The sequence below is a fragment of the Rhinatrema bivittatum genome, chromosome 7, assembly GCF_901001135.1.
Source record: "Rhinatrema bivittatum chromosome 7, aRhiBiv1.1, whole genome shotgun sequence".
Lineage (NCBI taxonomy): Eukaryota > Metazoa > Chordata > Amphibia > Gymnophiona > Rhinatrematidae > Rhinatrema > Rhinatrema bivittatum.
Window position 1 is genome coordinate 181,476,438 of NC_042621.1, and position 17,072 is coordinate 181,493,509.

Below are 17,072 nucleotides of genomic sequence, written 5' to 3' on the forward strand. Positions count from 1 at the left end.
TTTTAATAGGGTATTGATTGTATCCTTAGTGCAGTTATTGTTTGAATAATTTATTAATATTTAGAATGTTTTATAAATTTTGTTACTATTAAAAATTTGTGTGAAAATTTTTTGTTATTAAATGTTTCTTTAGTGTTAATTCATTTTTTATTTGTAAGATTTGGTTTTTGATGGTATCTTTTTTTTTACATACCGAATAAATTAAATATGTGTTTTTATGAGTCTTTCTAGGCATGCAAGAACTCTTCTAGTTACGTTACCATCAGGTTTGTCCATCTGTAAAAGTAATATGGCAGTAGATGTCATCTATGATTCAGTTTGTTAATTTTGATTCAGCTACAGATTTATCGCCCCATGAGGAAGGAGTAGGATTCTGAAACACAGACCTTCTGGCGCAGCTTAGAGTACAACGTCGGCTTTGGGCATGTAGTCGTTTCATGGACGTCAATAAAAGCAACAAAATAACAACAAATGGATCTCAGCTTGCACAGCTAAGTAGCTCATTTCAAAACTTTGTTCATCTTGAATAAGTAAAACATTGATTCGGACACTTAGAACACATATAGATGAATTTTATTGATGCAAAAGAAAAAGAAAAGAAATTAATTTAAAATGACTGATGATTATACAATATTTGCATAGTTATTGAATGTGTCATGTACACAATATGACATATGCCCTATGATGATGGTCATTTCTTACAAAATATAAGTTATAAATTTTGGTGAGTTATTTTCACGGTTGTGGTTTTTTTTACACATAACTTCCACCGACTTGAATTTTTTCCAGCTACAAGTATTTGTTTGGTACAGTAGATGTCCCCTTACAGTTCATCCCTTTCCTCAAAACATTGTCTTCATCATCAGTATCATGACCAGCATTAGAACCCAAATCCCAGTCTAACATAGGCACCAAAGTTATCCATTCTGTCAAGAAACCATCAGCTTTTAGCCAACCTTATATAAAGAGGCTGTGCACTACTTACATTATCCACTAATCAGTGTCTATTCCATGCAAGGAATTAGCACTGCTAATAATATTTGTCACTGTTTACCACAGATGCCTGCTACCCAGAAATATATTCATCAATCAACTAGACTCTCTTCTCTGGGCATTCTGGGCAGTTCAGACATCATATTCAAATAACAGGTTTGTAGTCATTGATGAAAATCAGTTGGCAGCAGAAATGGTGATCATGAAGATGATGAACACGAGGCTGAAGAAGAGACTGATATTAACTGTAGCCTTTTGTGACTATTTTTTGGAGAGGTGGTCTGATTTATCAAAACCTTCCATGGACACAGAATAGGAAAAGTCCTTGATAAATCAGGCCCATTGTATGGAGAAATTCAGTTTGGGAGATTCAAGCTGCATGAAAAGAACATTTGTATATCAATAGCAGCTCTTTCACACAATCCATCATTTAGTAAATCAGTTTTTGACTGCATCTCATGTTTGTTTTCCTTTTTCTTCCACATATAACAGATTTGATTTACAATTTTTTGCCCGTTCAAAGAATAGGTTAACTCATATGTGTGTGGCTAAGAAAGCCTCATTACCTTATGTGAATCTCAATCATAACTGGAGAACTGAACTGAAAAAAATGAAAAGAAATCCCAGGTCTCTATACTCCTGAATTGCCTCTCATAAAAAGCTTTATCAGCTCATTTATAATTATTATATATACCCAAATATACAAATAAACCAGCTTTCATTAACCATTTTTGAATGCATATCAGATGCAACTTTCAAATTTGAATGTACAAAGTCTGTTTACTTTGCTCAACTACCAGATAAAATAACAAAGTTGACCATTCAGGAGAAAAGCTGACACATATCCTATCCACTGAATGCTAAAACTGTCACCCTAATTGTTCCTTCTTAACATACTTCCTCATTAGCACTTCATTAGAACATTGCTGCCAACAGGGAACGCTTTGTGCCCTTCTGCTGAGAAGGAGGATCTTACAATGAAATCCATTCTGATTCTTCTTAAACACAACTCAATACTTTGTTCTCCAGACAGTAAAATCAATTCTGGATTTCACAGGTTATGCAATAGCATTTCTATGCAGTGGATAACTGCTGAGCACATGAAAAATTGCTACATTTAGCAGATCTGTCCTTAACATTTTCAGAATGATAGAAGACACTTTCACAACTCTACCCTGACTTTAAGTGAAATTCCATTGGGTCATTTTTTGTGAAAGAATGGGTAAGTTGAGGAACTTCATTCACAATCATGAGTACACTGCTTTACTACTTGGTGTGTGAAACATTTGCATTTCTTTAATATTTTTTAATAAATTGCATCTTACCTTTAGATATACAGGGATGATTTTTAAAATTGTTCATTTTCCTGTCAGTTATTCAATGAAAATTTACTGCATACATACCTTTCAGTTGACTACGCTAGAAAACATATTAGTCTTTTTATTCCTTCCCATTGCTTCACAAGGTGTTATCTTATTGATAGTCCTGTATGCTTCCATGCAGAGGACCTGGGCTCGATTCCCAGGTCAAATCTTCCACTCCCTGCCCCCTGCCACAGCTGGAAATGGGGAGGCCATTGGGGCAACATTCACAACCCCTGGGGCAGGGGGATAGGGAATCCCATTGGTTAGTTTAGGTCCATGATTGTAAGGATCTGGAAGGACCCTGGTACATGGCCTCCAGTCAAGGACTGTCAGTGGGATGAATGGGCTAGGTGAGTTGGGAGGGGTAATTAAACAGGGAAGAAAATCTCCAGGTAGTTGTAAAAGAAAGCTCATAGTGCCAGATCCCAGCCCTGGTTTTGATTGAGCTGGAAGATCAAAGGAGCAGGAGGAATCTGCCAAGCCTGAAAAAAAAGAAAAGAAATGCAATTTGGTTTTGTGCAGTAAGTATTTTCAAGCAACTTATTCTTTTAACACATTAACCAGTTAATGCCCAGTTGCATTTTATCCACTGTAGATAGATGTGCATATAAATTCCCTTAGGCAACTGAACAACTCCTACCTCTCCCCTGTCTTGTACTCGATTTCTCAAATCTTTATTCTTCCACTCCTTTCCATATTTGTCTCAGTCATTCCCAAAATCCATTACCCCCTGATGACATCAGCACAAGGTGAGAAGACCAGCCATACTCCATCCCATGACAAAAATCAACCTGTTTTGTCCATCTGGCAACAAAAAAGAGAGGAGGTCAGTTTCCATTTCTGGGATCATACTAGTGAAGTTCCCTCTTTCTCTCTGCCTTTTTCTTCTTCGGTGCCGCTGCTGCCGCCTTCAGTGACTAACCATGCCCTTGATGACATCATCACGGGGTCGAGAAAACATGAAATTGCCTGCTGTGGGAGGCAAGTCACAATTGAAGACTCTAACCAAAGGGCTTCATCTCTTTGTGAGCCCCTTCATGAGCTATGGTGGTCCTGGTGATTTGATGATGGTTTTTGGTTTTGGAATTGGGAGGAGTTTTGATTTTGGGTCATGAGTAGTTGTTTTTGGCTGGTGTCTTAACTTTTTAATTACTTATGAATTGTGTTTTTGCTTTGCTACGTTACTTTATATCTTTATTGTGTTCTAAATGCTCATTGTATTTTGTGCTCTATTGTAATTTTGTATGAATTTTTGAAATTGCATTTTTTTAATGTGCTGTAAGTCACTTTGGGCAGTCTTTTCAGACTTAAAAGGCAGGGTAAATAAAAATAGAAATTAGAGTGATGGCCCCCACTGATAGCCCATTTCAGGCCTTGACATTGTCAGCTTTGATTCTTACAAAACCAATACATAAGCCAACACCCAGGCTCCTTTCTATTAGTTTTGTATTAAGCCCTACAGCTTTATTCTTTTTTTTCAGATCTCTTTATTTATCATTTTAAGGGGATTAGTTGTTCCTACTCATATTTATTTGCTGCTTGTAACTGTAGCAACTCCTAGGTCATTTCTATCCAGTTGGTCCCTGCCTAGAACCCCAGGCTAGGATTTTTGTAGTTTGCAGACCATCCCTGCAGGCGCCTTCACAGAAGCTTATCTGGATTGGTAGGCAGTGCACTAAAAAAAGCAGGATATGTATGAGGAACAGTATGGCATTCTGCATTGACATTTTGTATTTAGAGTTACAGTTCTGGTCGGAGTTCTCCCCATCTTTGGGCCTCACAGCCTGAAACAGGAGAAGTAGCTTTTGTCTAAAAGTAAGAAAAGGTTTCACTCATGCATCTCTCCTTTTTTTCTCCTCTTCTGTTTTCTTTTTTTTAACTTTTTCTTTTTTTGAGATAACAAAAAAGTACATGTACATATATACTGGCTGGATATTTGCCTCCTAACATGTTTAGGATTTTAGATTGTCCAGCTACTGTTAATGTTTCTAACTTGTGTTAATTCAGTCATTTGTCTATTGATCTCCGCAACTGAAGCTGTAAGTAAAGCCATCTGACATACATGCAAGTCACAGTTTTCCTAGTTATTTACCTTGTGCAAGTTCTGACTAAGATCAGTCACCTCTTTCTAACTTTCACTGATTTTCTTTCTGTGATGGATCCTGTTTCCAACCCACTTATGCTGCTTTTCGGTTTTTGTTTTCTACTGGACCAACTGACAGATTATGACAACATTTGCTTTCTAAGTATATCAGTTCAGATCTCAAAGTACAATGAAAATGTTAATCTGTTCATTGCATTTCTTAAAATGTCACACTATTTTTCTTCTAAGATAAAACAGCTTCTGAAGCACTGCATTGTGATGTTAATGCTGAACCCCAGTTAATAAAAATCAACGCAGACCACACAGAGCTGCAATTTGGACTGTACCATTAAGAAAAATAACCAATAATCATTACAGATGATTTGCCTTTTCTGTTCTTTTTTATTTTTGCTTCCTATACATTATGATAGTTTTATATTTATTTTCATACAATTTTCTATTGCCTAATTCTAAGTGTATTGGAGGGATTTCTTTTGTGGTCAGCGATGCCATCTGAGGATGTTGGATCACAGAATGATTTAATTGTTCTTTACTACCTAAATACTCCAAAATCCTTTGGTGACAGCTCATTCACAGCAAGAGATGCCTCCTCTTGACCATAGAAATTGGAAGAATGTGCTCAGGATGGACTCTTGGAGCCTGACTAAACCATAAATCAAGTCCTTACTGTGATGACCTTCAATCACCTGCAGCAAAAATAATTTACAACAGTAATTACAGCTGTTTTCCATTTCTTTAGGAAGGACACTATGGTGAACCCTGTAGGGACTAAAGACCTGGAATAAGATACTTCGCCCTCTGGTGGCTAGAATATTACCGCTATTACAAAAACTGCTGCCAATGGAGATTCTCCTTGGTTCATGTGATGGTTTTTGATTTTGAACAGCCTCATTAAGCTTTGACTAGAGGACTGAAGTCCTGACTACATACAACAAAGAATCTTCAATTAATTGTAAAAATTGTGGGAAAAATCTATATTGTAAATTTCCAAACAAGCAACACGATAGTTGACTTAACAGAGCAGAGTGCTCTCACAAAACCTCGTTAACACTGCTGAATGTTCAGTGAGCGCCTTGGTTATTGTAGTTGTTACCTTTGTCAGAGTAATGCAAGAACAAAATTACACATCGAAGCAAAGATGAATCTATACTTTTTGTGTTTATCATCGGTTTTCAATGCTGCACACAACCAATTTTTTTTGTAAATGGCCTTATAAAATGATATGGATTAAAATCTAAAATTGCTATATTTGCAAATTAAACAGGAATTGCAGAAGTAATTCAGTTGTTGAAATTTCAGATTATATATATCTGCTGGAATTCTTAGATATGGAGTCTTCATTTAAAGTGGTGTATTCAATATTATCTTTTGCTCTACACATTGATCATTAATCGTAATGTTGATTATTTGACATAATGTGCAGGGAAATTGAATTGCACCAAATATTGCTCCAGAAAATACAATGGATACCCAATACAGATTTATGCCTGTAAAACACAACCAAAAGAAAGAACTTGAGGAAATTCATTGGAGCAAAGTTATAATCAATATAATAATACATAAAGGATTGACAAAGTCATAAACATGACAAGATATTGTAGGACCAGGGCTATGTTTTGAATATAGGAGCATAGGGAGTTAATTTCAGGTCTGTCATCATGGGTGGGCAAGAAGGGCAGCTGCGCTGGGTGCAAACCCTTGGGCATAGAAAAATGACTGAAATGTAAGCGTTGGCTGGCAGTAGATTTAAAAAAAACAGAAAGAATGCCACTGTCCTCCTATCATTCAGATTAGAGGAGGAGAGAAGAGAACAAGCGAAAAAGGACTGGAGATCAGGGTAGGTGTAGAAAGGTGTGGAGATTCAGGGTGGGGGCAGAGAATGCTAATATGCTTGCCTGCCCCAGGTGTTAAAAAACACTAGTGACAGCTCTGATTAGGTTGAAGGATTAGAAGGAATATTAGCAAGCTCTGTACTGTTTTTCACAGAGAGGGGTGAGTTTGTGGAATAGGAAGCCAAAGTAAGCAAACAGACTGCAAACATTCAGATTGGGGTTGGGTTTTGGATTAAGAAAGGATTCCAACATGAACAAGTTTTCCCTTTCTCAGTGCTGCAGGACAGCCCTGTAAACAATGAGTATCTGTTAAATTACAGCATTAAGTACACAGCCTCTGTTTGGAGGGTTCACTGCTATTGGATAGAGATGTGAATCGGAACCGGTATCCATTCGGATTCCGGTTCGGATTCACATCGTGAAATTTTTATCTTGCAGTCCGATCGGGTTTTTTTTTTTTTTTTTATCGGCTGCGCCCGAGCCGATAACCAAAAAATACAGCCGACTCTTTAAAATGAGTTTGTTAGTATCCCCCCACCCTCCGGACCCCCCCCCAAATTTTTAAATACCTGGTGGTCCAGCGGGGGTCCCGGGAGCATTCTCCCGCACTCGGGCCGTCGGCTGCCAGTAAACAAAATGGCGCCGATGGCCCTTTGCCCTTAGCATGTGACAGGGTATCCATGCCATTGGCCGGTCCCTGTCACATGGTAGGAGCAATGGACGGCCGGCGCCATCTTTAAAAATGGCGCGGGCCATCCAGTGCACCTACCATGTGACAGGGGCCGATCAATGGCACCGATAGCCCCTGTCACATGGTAAGAGCAAAGGGCCATCGGCGACATTTTGATTAGTGGCAGCCGACAGCCCGAGCGCGGGAGAATGCTCCCGGGACCCCCGCTGGACCACCAGGTATTTAAACATTTTTTTGGGGGGGGGGTTCTGGAGGGTGGGGGGATACTAATAAACTCATTTTAAAGGGTCAGTTTGTGTTTTTAGGTTGTGTCCTTTCTTCCCGCCCCCCCCCCCCCATAATGATAAGAAAACCCACTAAATTAATCGTGGGGTTTCCTATCGCTATCGGGGACCCCCCAATATCTGATGATATTGAAAATATCGGACGATATTTTCAATCATCAGATAAACGATTCACATCCCTACTATTGGGTAAAAGGAAAGATAGGTGGAATGCTGGGCCAAAAGTCTTTTACATCGTCAACAAATCCCTTCCAAGCCTCCTTTCCTTGTGGGGCTGCTGTACTACACACCTTCAGACACTCTGCCCCTTTCTTCAGGACACCAGTGTATGAGACATTTGTATTCTGAGAAATGCAGAGAAGAAGATGACAAGCTCTGTCTGAAGCCAGCTGCGCTGAAAAATGACCAACGTGCAGGTAAGTTTGTGCACGTTCAAAACACATTCTTCTGCCACCACACATCAACCAAACTGTGAAGTCCGAGCATACTTCTCGCTTCAAATCCTTCAGAACAGCAGACAGCCCCCTGTTCCAGCTGAAGGAATTTTGTTAATATTTCGGAGGCAGCTCAGATGCATTCCAGTCTTGGTAGGCAGAAACAGCCTGGTCTGTTTTTTTTAGCTCTAAATTAAAGTAGCTGCCCTTTTCTAGTGTAACCCCTCACTAGTTTCCTCCCGATCCCTGTGTGATGTGGCTCAGTCACTAGACTGGCTCAGAAAGACTTGCTCCTCCAAAGGCCTCTGTCTCGCTGTGCAAAGTTGTCACTGTGGATACAAAAGCTGTTTTTAATAAAGTTAAAAAGGAAGGGATGAAAAGGAGATGAAATTGAGCAGCCCTAGCTGTATTATTGCTTCTCAGTATGGGAGCTGCACTTCCAGAGGTGCTGGCATCTGAGAGTAACAGGGGGGGGGGGGGGGGGGGGGGAGAGCAGTGGTGTTGCCATTACTGCCTGAGGGCAGAGCAAATTATTTGCCTCTCTCAGGCTTCAAAGAGAGCAATTACACTTAAGTAAAGCAATGAATAGATATTACAGCTTGCCAGCAGCTTTGAAGACAGAAAGGTTCTTAGAAGGAGCACCACACCTTTGACTAATGTGGACTAACACATATGATAATTGTAAAAGTGTCCTGCCCCTGAACCAGAGGAGACCATGCCGGCATTGGTTCCCATTCGACAGAATAAAGAGGCGGAATGGCCATGCTCAGTGTGAGCTGTATATTTAGTGAGGCCAGTCATTGTGAAGCAATGGCACATACAAAAGTCAGCTTCCTAGTGACGTTCTGAAAGAGCCTTTGATTGGGAATTGCTTTGGCAGGAGGGCTCACCTGCAGAGAGAAGTCTATAGCCCCTTTTGAAAGCCCAGCAGCTGCCAGGGCTGTAAGTCTGGGCACCTAGGGGGATGAAGAATACAAGATGGGGAGCCTTTGAATACAAGGCTACTTAGTAACAGAAGGCATGTGCCAAGCCTGCAGAATGAGAAAGAAGCGTGATCTTCGGCGTTTACTAAATATTGGAAGGAGACTTTTTTTTTTCTCACTCAGCTATTCTTTTTTCTCTCATGTGAATAACAATACAAGAAGCAAAGTCATTGCACTGCTGAAATATACAATCAGCCAATGAAAAGGCTGAAGAGTTAACTGAAGTGTGGAATCCATCAATTAAATAGAGGAAAAAGTTACAAACCCAGCAGGAAAGGCACATTCGAATGCAGAATTATGTAGGCCACAGTGAGCAGATGCCCCATCAATGTTTTTTTAATGTAATTAATTGCAAGCAGATTGATATAAAAGCAATGCTGTTCTTTCACATTAGCAAGTGGGGGTTTGCTCGATTTCTTGTTTTATTACACAATTAAATAACCTTTTTAATGATTTTGTTGGTTCATTCAGTATAGCGCGCTCCACTTACAACAGATGTGGTTATCACAGTTTGTTACATGGCACACTCCACATCCAATGATTGTTACTATGGTGGTCAGCAGGACTGAACCTAAGGGGCTGTAAAGCCCAATCCAAACTAGAATGTACGGGGGCCATCCTCCTCACTTGTGTGTCTCTCTTCGCCCTTGGCTGATCCTTCCTTTTATGTTTATATTATGTGTTAAAGTACTTGGCTGTTGTCACGGAGTTTGGAATTAGCTGGATGGGGGATCTCCCCAGCAGGAGCAGGGTGAGACTAGGGCAAAACCCGACAGGATCTTCTGCCTGACCAGGTACCTCCCTCTTGAGTTGAGCCCACCGGGTCTGATGGCTGGCAGGGCTTTGGATGGAACTGGAGACAAGCTGGATCCAGAGGCAGGTCAGGTGCTGAAGACAAAGCAGGCAGGAACAGGAGAAAAAGATGGAACTGGAGGCAGAGGCTAGAACCGGAGGAACTGAAGGCACTGAAGGCAGGCAGGGGATGGAACAGAAGGCAAGGCCTGGGACTGGAGACAGGAACTGACTTGTCTCGGTCAGAGACTTTGAAATGGGTCCCAGGATATTTTACACCAAGGCCAATGCAAGAGTATTAGATGTCCTAAGTGAATCTTACAGACTTGCACCTCTGCCTTCCTCCACCACTGGCCCTTTCCACACACATTTAAAAATTATGCATTTATAGTAACAGATTTTACATGAAAGAGGGCCTTCAAAGTGCAGTCGTTTTAGGTAAGAATATCACTTACAACAACATGTATATGATATTCTCATGTACTGCTTTGGTACCAACCAGAAAACCCTGCAAAAAAAGACATTTGGCACTCATACAGTATTAGGCCTATTGTATGTTACCATGAAGGAATCAACACATAAAAATTCATATCTTTTAATTCACAATATACAAAAAAATTATTCATTGTGATAAAAAAGTGAATTACATTAAACAATGTTATATTAAAACATATTTTGATACAATTTACAATCAAAAGAATCAGCAAAATACAACATCGCAGATATCATATAAAAATGTCCTACCACTCAACACAAACCTCACTCAGACCATCTAAACTCATTTACTCCAAATAACATCCACACAACTTTTATAAAAATGGAGTATGTTTAACATAATACTTGAACCTATCACACACTTAAAGCTATCCCATTGAAATTATCTCCTTTAAATCTAAAACAATCCCATTCAAACTATCTTCTTCAAACTTGAAACTGTCCCGTTCAAACTATCCCTACAAAGAAAGGATCCATTTTGCTTCGCCAACTTAAGGCTTCTTCAGGGGTATAAAAAAATACTCTGCGAGTTGACCCACTAAAACTTCTACACGTTCTGTTGATTATGAAGACCCAGCACTCTATTTACCAATAGACTCAAATGCATAAATATGTAGATTAATGCCATTCCTCAGGAAAAAGTCTCTGTATAACAGTGGTTCCCAACCCTGTCCTGGGGACCTCCCAGCCAGTCGGGTTATGGAGGCAGTGCATGCAAATTTTCTCTCATGCTTATTCATTGTGGATATCCTGAAAACCCGACTGGCTGGGGGGTCCCCAGGCAGGGTTGGGAACCACTGCTGTATAATATAACATGATCTCAATATTATATAATTAAATGCTGTTTAAATTGGTATGGTTTCCAGTGAAACTGGTGACCCAATTCACAGGTATCTTTATTATCTTCACCATAATCTAAATGCCTCTTCTGCAAAAATTCAGCCAATGCACTGTATAAATTGCTCCTGAAAATGATGTATTCAAAAGTAGATTGAAACACACAAATTAACTGTTAAGAAATATTAATAACTAAAAAATGTATATAAACAAATGTTTACCTCTCCTCAAAAAATGATGAAATTATATATAGTGACAACGTCACAAAAGACGTGTAGTCAAAGCGTTGTGGAATCGTTAAGACTCCCGAGGATATTTGACTTTCAAAATGTCTAAACAAATCTATTACAAAAGATAAACAATGAATTATATGCACAGTTATAACCATATCATAAAAAATATGATATAAAACCCATAAGTCACAATGGTAACGTACCTACCGATGTCTTAATCTCTGCTCATCATCTGTTATGGAAAAATGCCAATGGCTGTGCAGTGTAATCCCTTCCATCTTACTTATACAAATCAATCAAAAAGACTCATAAATATGTGATCTAGGTCACCTCAACATAATCATATGAACTTCAAAGGATAAATTAAGACTTTCATGATGTATAACAATAAAGCTGGCCAATCAATTTCCTGATTAAAGGGTAGATTTTTAAACATACGTGCGCGCGCTACCCGGTGCGTGCACATGGACGTGCCAATTTTATAACATGCGCGCACCAGCGTGCACATATTATAAAATCCGGGGCAGTGCGCACAAGGGGGGAGGGGAGAATTATGCAATTTCTGCATGGCAACGCAACCCAGCCTTTCCCAGTTCTCTCCCAGTCTGCTCCAATTAAGAAGCGGACTGGGAGGGAACTTCCCTACTCCCCCTGCCCATACTCCCTTCCTCTTTCCCTGTCCTCCCCGACCCCCTTAAAAGGTCATACTTTATTTTCCCCTTGTAAGCCGGCGCGCGATCCCCCAGCACAGCGGCAAATGTCTGCTGAACAGGCCGCCTCCAGCTCCGCCCCTCCCCGCCCCTGGACCTCCCCTCCCTGCCTGCCAGACCGCCCCTTTTGTAAGGCCTGGCTCTTGTGCACGTAATGGGGGGTTACGCGCATGGCCGGGCACCTTTTAAAATGCATGCGGCGCGCGCAAGGCCTGGTTGCGCGCGTAACCCCCAGATTTTACATGCAGGGGTGGGATTTAAAATTCTCCCATAAGTCTTTGAGGCCTAACTGCATGCCATTCAAAAATCATACTTTGTTCTTTATGTATGTTTTTAGGAGATAACCCCCCCCCCCCCAACATTTGTTAAATATCTGATGAATAACAACAAATTTTAGATCTTGCTCTAACCAGGCCCTTTGAACCCAATGTTCTCCTAATGGAGCATTTTCTTCATTGGTATGTAAACAGCTAAGATGTTCCCTAATACAAACCCCAACTGCCCATTTGGTCTGATGTATGTATATTAAATTACAAGAACACAACACCGTATATATATAGTATACTACTTGCGTAGACTTGCATGTAAAATATCCACTAAGTTTGCATTCACGCACCCAATTTGCATGTTTGAATACTGATATATTTAATATTTGAGTGCATACCTAACAAGTGCCACACGGGAACGGACCCTTCAAAACTGAAGCATCATTTTGAGAATTGGCAAAATCAGAAGAGATTAATCTATCCCGAAGGGATCTGTTCTTTTGAATGGCAAAAACTGGGAATTCTTTAAATAATGTATCCCCCACCAAAATATGCCAATGCTTCCAAACAATATTTTTAATCTGAGATGTGTGATATTAAAAAGGGATAGAACATACTTGGCGACTCAAAGTAGATTTATTGCCTGTAATAAGAACATTCTCCTGATTGGCATAAAGAGCTCTGTTAAAGTATCTATGTATAATATTATGTGAATAACCTTGTTCTAGAAATCTCATTGATAATTCTTGGGCTCGTTCCTTGTATTCACCTACTGATGTACACAATCTCCTCAAGCGTAAAAATTGTCCTACCAGGATCTCATCCTTTAATTGACGCAGATGAAACTTTCAGTGTGTAAAATAGTATTTCTGTTTGTTTTTTTTCCTATACATAGTGGTAGAAAACTGATGTTCAGATTTCATAATAATCATATCTAAAAAAGGAATGTTTTTGCATTTATGTGTGAACTCAAATTTTAAATTGCTATCTACTGTGTTAATCCATAATATGAACTCATTTAACTCTGCTTTGGATCCTGACCAAATAACAAATATGTTGTCTATAAATCGTTTCCACGTAACAATATGATCTGAATATTTGGAGTCATAAATGTATTTAACCTCAAAATTGTCAACATACAAACACACAACCGATGGGGTCAAAGGGGACCCCATCGGAATATTTGATCATCAATTTGAAAAAAACTGCGAGTTAACACAATAGATGCTAATTGAGTCCAAAGGTTCTGTGTATTTTCACTCATGTCTGATTTTTCTAATATCATTTTAACAATCTTTAAAGCTGCCTGTTGGGGGATATTAGTATTTGAGGATTGTATGCCTGCTGTAACCAACAGCCGATGGTTCTGACAATATGAGTATGAGCTATGTCTTCCAATAGTAAAATAAAATGAGCTCAATCGCTAACATAGGCACATGTGTTTACAACATAAGGTAGTAACACACTATCTAAATATTGGGCTATGGACTCAAATAAGGATCCTCTTCTGGATACTATAGGCCAATTGTAACACATGATGGATGTGAGCTTGATCATCAAAAAGTCATGAGTAAAATGAATGACAATTACAATATAATAAAACTACCATACCAAAACAGTACTCAAACAGTAACAACCCTACCTATGAAAAGGCAACACTGCAAATGTTATACCAGGCCCTAAAACACCAATACAACTTCCATTAGGAACATGCTTTGGTTCAAGAAGATTAGAAAGATTCCATCTGTTCTAATCCTGTTAGCTGCTGTCACACTGTTAATTTGCACATGTTTATAATTGTTTTTAACATCTCACTGCTGTCACTGCTACTGACTTAGAGGAAGATTAGTCTTTTCCAATCCATCTGCCTTTCCCTTCGGGGAAGGCAAGGCATAGGCTGCCTGATTGCTGTCAGTGGATCTTTTTGCACTGATTTATTAAATTTTAAACATTTTACTAGCCAGTATAGTACCAGCGCTGTGACACAGAATCCAACATATAGAGGCTGTTTTAACTCTCTGTGTCTAGGTCTGTGTCTGCTCTTTTGGCAAGGAGTGAAGTCATTTCAGAATTCTACAGGCTTATTTTTTAAATAATTTTATTGATATTCCTTTGCAAGTGAAAATTATATAATGTGTTTTATGTAAGATTATTTTAGTATTAGTTTTTGATATGTTGTATACTATACCAATCAGAGTTTCTCTGTGTGGTCTATAAGAATGAATAAATACATAAATTTGTGCATCCATAAAGAGTGCAGTCTGTCTGTGGCAGTCAACACCGCAAGTACAGCAGTCATTTTCATTTGTGGATTAATTTATTTTGTTACTGCATTTACTAGCTACTAGTGTCCTGTTGTCAGTACTCACACACATAGTATAGCATTATACCATTCTTTGCTTTTTCTTTGTGTGTCTATGTGCATTATAGTTAGCAATAGTAGAGCAAAATACTAAAATAGTTGTTCTACTGTAGTGAATTCTCTCTGTGTGTTGTTCAACCTTACACACAGAAGGATCATCATAGTAGTTAGTCGCACTAGTGTCATCAGTGTGTCCATCTATCCACCCAATTTTCAGAAATAAAGATTAACTGAAAACATCTTTTGTCCAGCACTGCAGCAAATAAAAAAAGAATCCATCATGTCAGGCAAGGGACATGGGAAGCCCACAGTTGTTTGGTAAAGGATTTTTCCTAGACAAACAACAGTGAGTCCCCCAACTAAGATAAAGAGGGATTTTTTCAAATCCCAAAAGTCAGCAGGAGAGACAACCATGTCAAGTCACAAGAAGTTGAGATTTGAGGAGGATATGGTCAGTCATGAGACAGCTTGTGAAAATCCTGAAGCCCTTTAATGATGCCACAGAGGAGCTGGGTGCTACAAGCGCCACCTTGGGAGATGTCTTCCCAATAGTTAACATCATGTTAGAAAAGTTGGAGGGCTTTCACCAGGAAGAGGGAATGAGAAGTGAGGTGCTGTGCTGTTGGGTGTCCTTGGCAAAGCATGTGACAGAGATACTGGGACCTCTGACCAGAAACCCCACATACATGTTCACAACATTATATGATCCACTTGTGAAAGGCAGACTTGCACTGGAGGCGAACAATCTGACACATATGAAGTGCATGCTGACAGAGGAGGTCTGTAAACTAGAGTGCCACAGGCTGAGGCAGAGGAAGGATGTAGCACAGGAGAAAATATCCTCACTGGCCAGATCAGTCAGCAGTGTAAGACAGACCAGTATCCCATCATTGCCACCTAGCACAACCTCCACAGAAAAACGAAAACAATCCTCACTTCTGTCCCAGGTGATCACTAAAGCAGCTGGGAAGAAAGATTCACATCCAGTACCACCAAAGAAGACAGCAGCTCAAATCTCAGTGACACGCTATCTCACTGAGACCATAGAGGATATGGAAACAGATGTGCTGGCATATTGGTCTCAGAAGACTAACATCTGGCCTAATCTAGCGAGAGTGGCTCAGCGCTATCTCTCTTGTCCACCAAAAAGTGTCCCCAGTGAAAGAGTGTTTTCCATGACAGGCGACATCATAAGTCCTCCTCACTCCAGGCTAACACCACATTTGATGGAGAAGCTAGTATTCCTTAAAATTAATCTGCCTTTGCTTGGCTTTCCAGATTTACCATGTGAGTGGCAAGACAAATGAATGGAAAGTGAAGGTCCTGTAGCTGCTCTCTGCCTTTCTGCAGGCTGTGCCTCAATAACAGCAATGGGGCCTACATCCAGCATCCAGTGACTGTGATTGACTAACTGCATCTGCCTGCTCTGTCTGCAACACCATCATTTGGACTACACTTCACCAACCACATTAATGCTTCTGTCCAGGCCTGAGATACCAGATTGAGGGCTGGAAAGGTCTGCAATGCTGAGTCCTGCTGTGTCCCAAAACATTACCACTTGGGCCACACTTCAACCACCACACTGCTGCTTCTGTCTAGGACTAAAATTAAAGATCAAGGGCTGGAAGAGATGCTATGCTGTGTCCTGCTGTGTCCCCAACACTGCCAGTGGGGATATACTTCAACAAGCACACTGCTGCTGCCTCCATGACTCAAAAAGCCAATCCAAGGGCCACAAAACATCAATGCTGAGTCCTGCTGAATGTTGTGTCCCCAAAACCGACACCTGGGACACACATCAACCAACATATGGCTGCTTCTGTCCAGGCCTGAGATGAAGATCGAGGGCTGGAAGAGATGCAATGCTTTCTCCAGCTGTGTCCCCAACACTGCCAGTTGGGGCACACTACAACTACCAAAATGATGCTGCCTCCATGGCCCAAAAAAGCCAATCCAAGGGCCACAAAACATCAATGCTGAGTCCTGCTGAATGTTGTGTCCCCAAAACCGACACCTGGGACACACATCAACCAACATATGGCTGCTTCTGTCCAGGCCTGAGATGCAAGATCGAGGGCTGGAAGAGATGCAATGCTTTCTCCAGCTGTGTCCCTAACACTGCCAGTTGGGGCACACTACAACTACCAAAATGATGCTGCCTCCATGGCCCAAAAAAGCCAATCCAAGGGCCACAAAACATCAATGCTGAGTCCTGCTGAATACTGTGACCCCAACACTGACACTTGGGACACAACAGAAGAATGCTGTGTCCTGGAATTCATTGCCAGAGGATGTGGTTTCAGCAGTTAGTGTTACTGGGTTTAAAAATGGTTTGGATAAGTTCCTAGAGGTTAAATCCATAAACTGCTATTACAGAAATTAATAAGCAATTGTAGCTTATGATCTATCTAAGTTTGGGTACTTGCTGGGTTCTTGCCAGGTTCTTGTGACTTGGATTGGCCACTGTTGGAAACAGGATACTGGGCTTGATGGACCCTTGGTCTGACTCAGTATGGCATTTCTTATGTTCTTATGTAAAGATCGAGGACTGGAAGAGATGCCATGATGTGTCCAGCTGTGTCCCCAACACCGCCAGTTGGGGCACACTACAACCACCACACTGCTGCTCCTATCCAGGTCTGAGATTAAAGATCAAGGGCTGGAAGAGATGCAATGCTGTATCCTGCTGTGT

At 40.4% G+C, this 17,072-nt stretch overlaps 1 long non-coding RNA gene across 1 annotated transcript in view; it reads right to left on the reverse strand.

Moving 5' to 3' along the window:
* Window positions 1-623: 623 nt before the first annotated feature.
* LOC115096145 overlaps window positions 624-17,072 on the reverse strand; it is a 35,738-nt gene continuing 19,289 nt past the window's right edge. Inside the window, exons 2-3 of the long non-coding RNA XR_003857997.1 lie at window positions 2,998-3,161; window positions 624-2,839 (exon numbers count right to left, since the gene is read on the reverse strand). This is a non-coding gene — a long non-coding RNA (uncharacterized LOC115096145). The remainder of the gene's footprint in view (window positions 2,840-2,997; window positions 3,162-17,072) is intronic.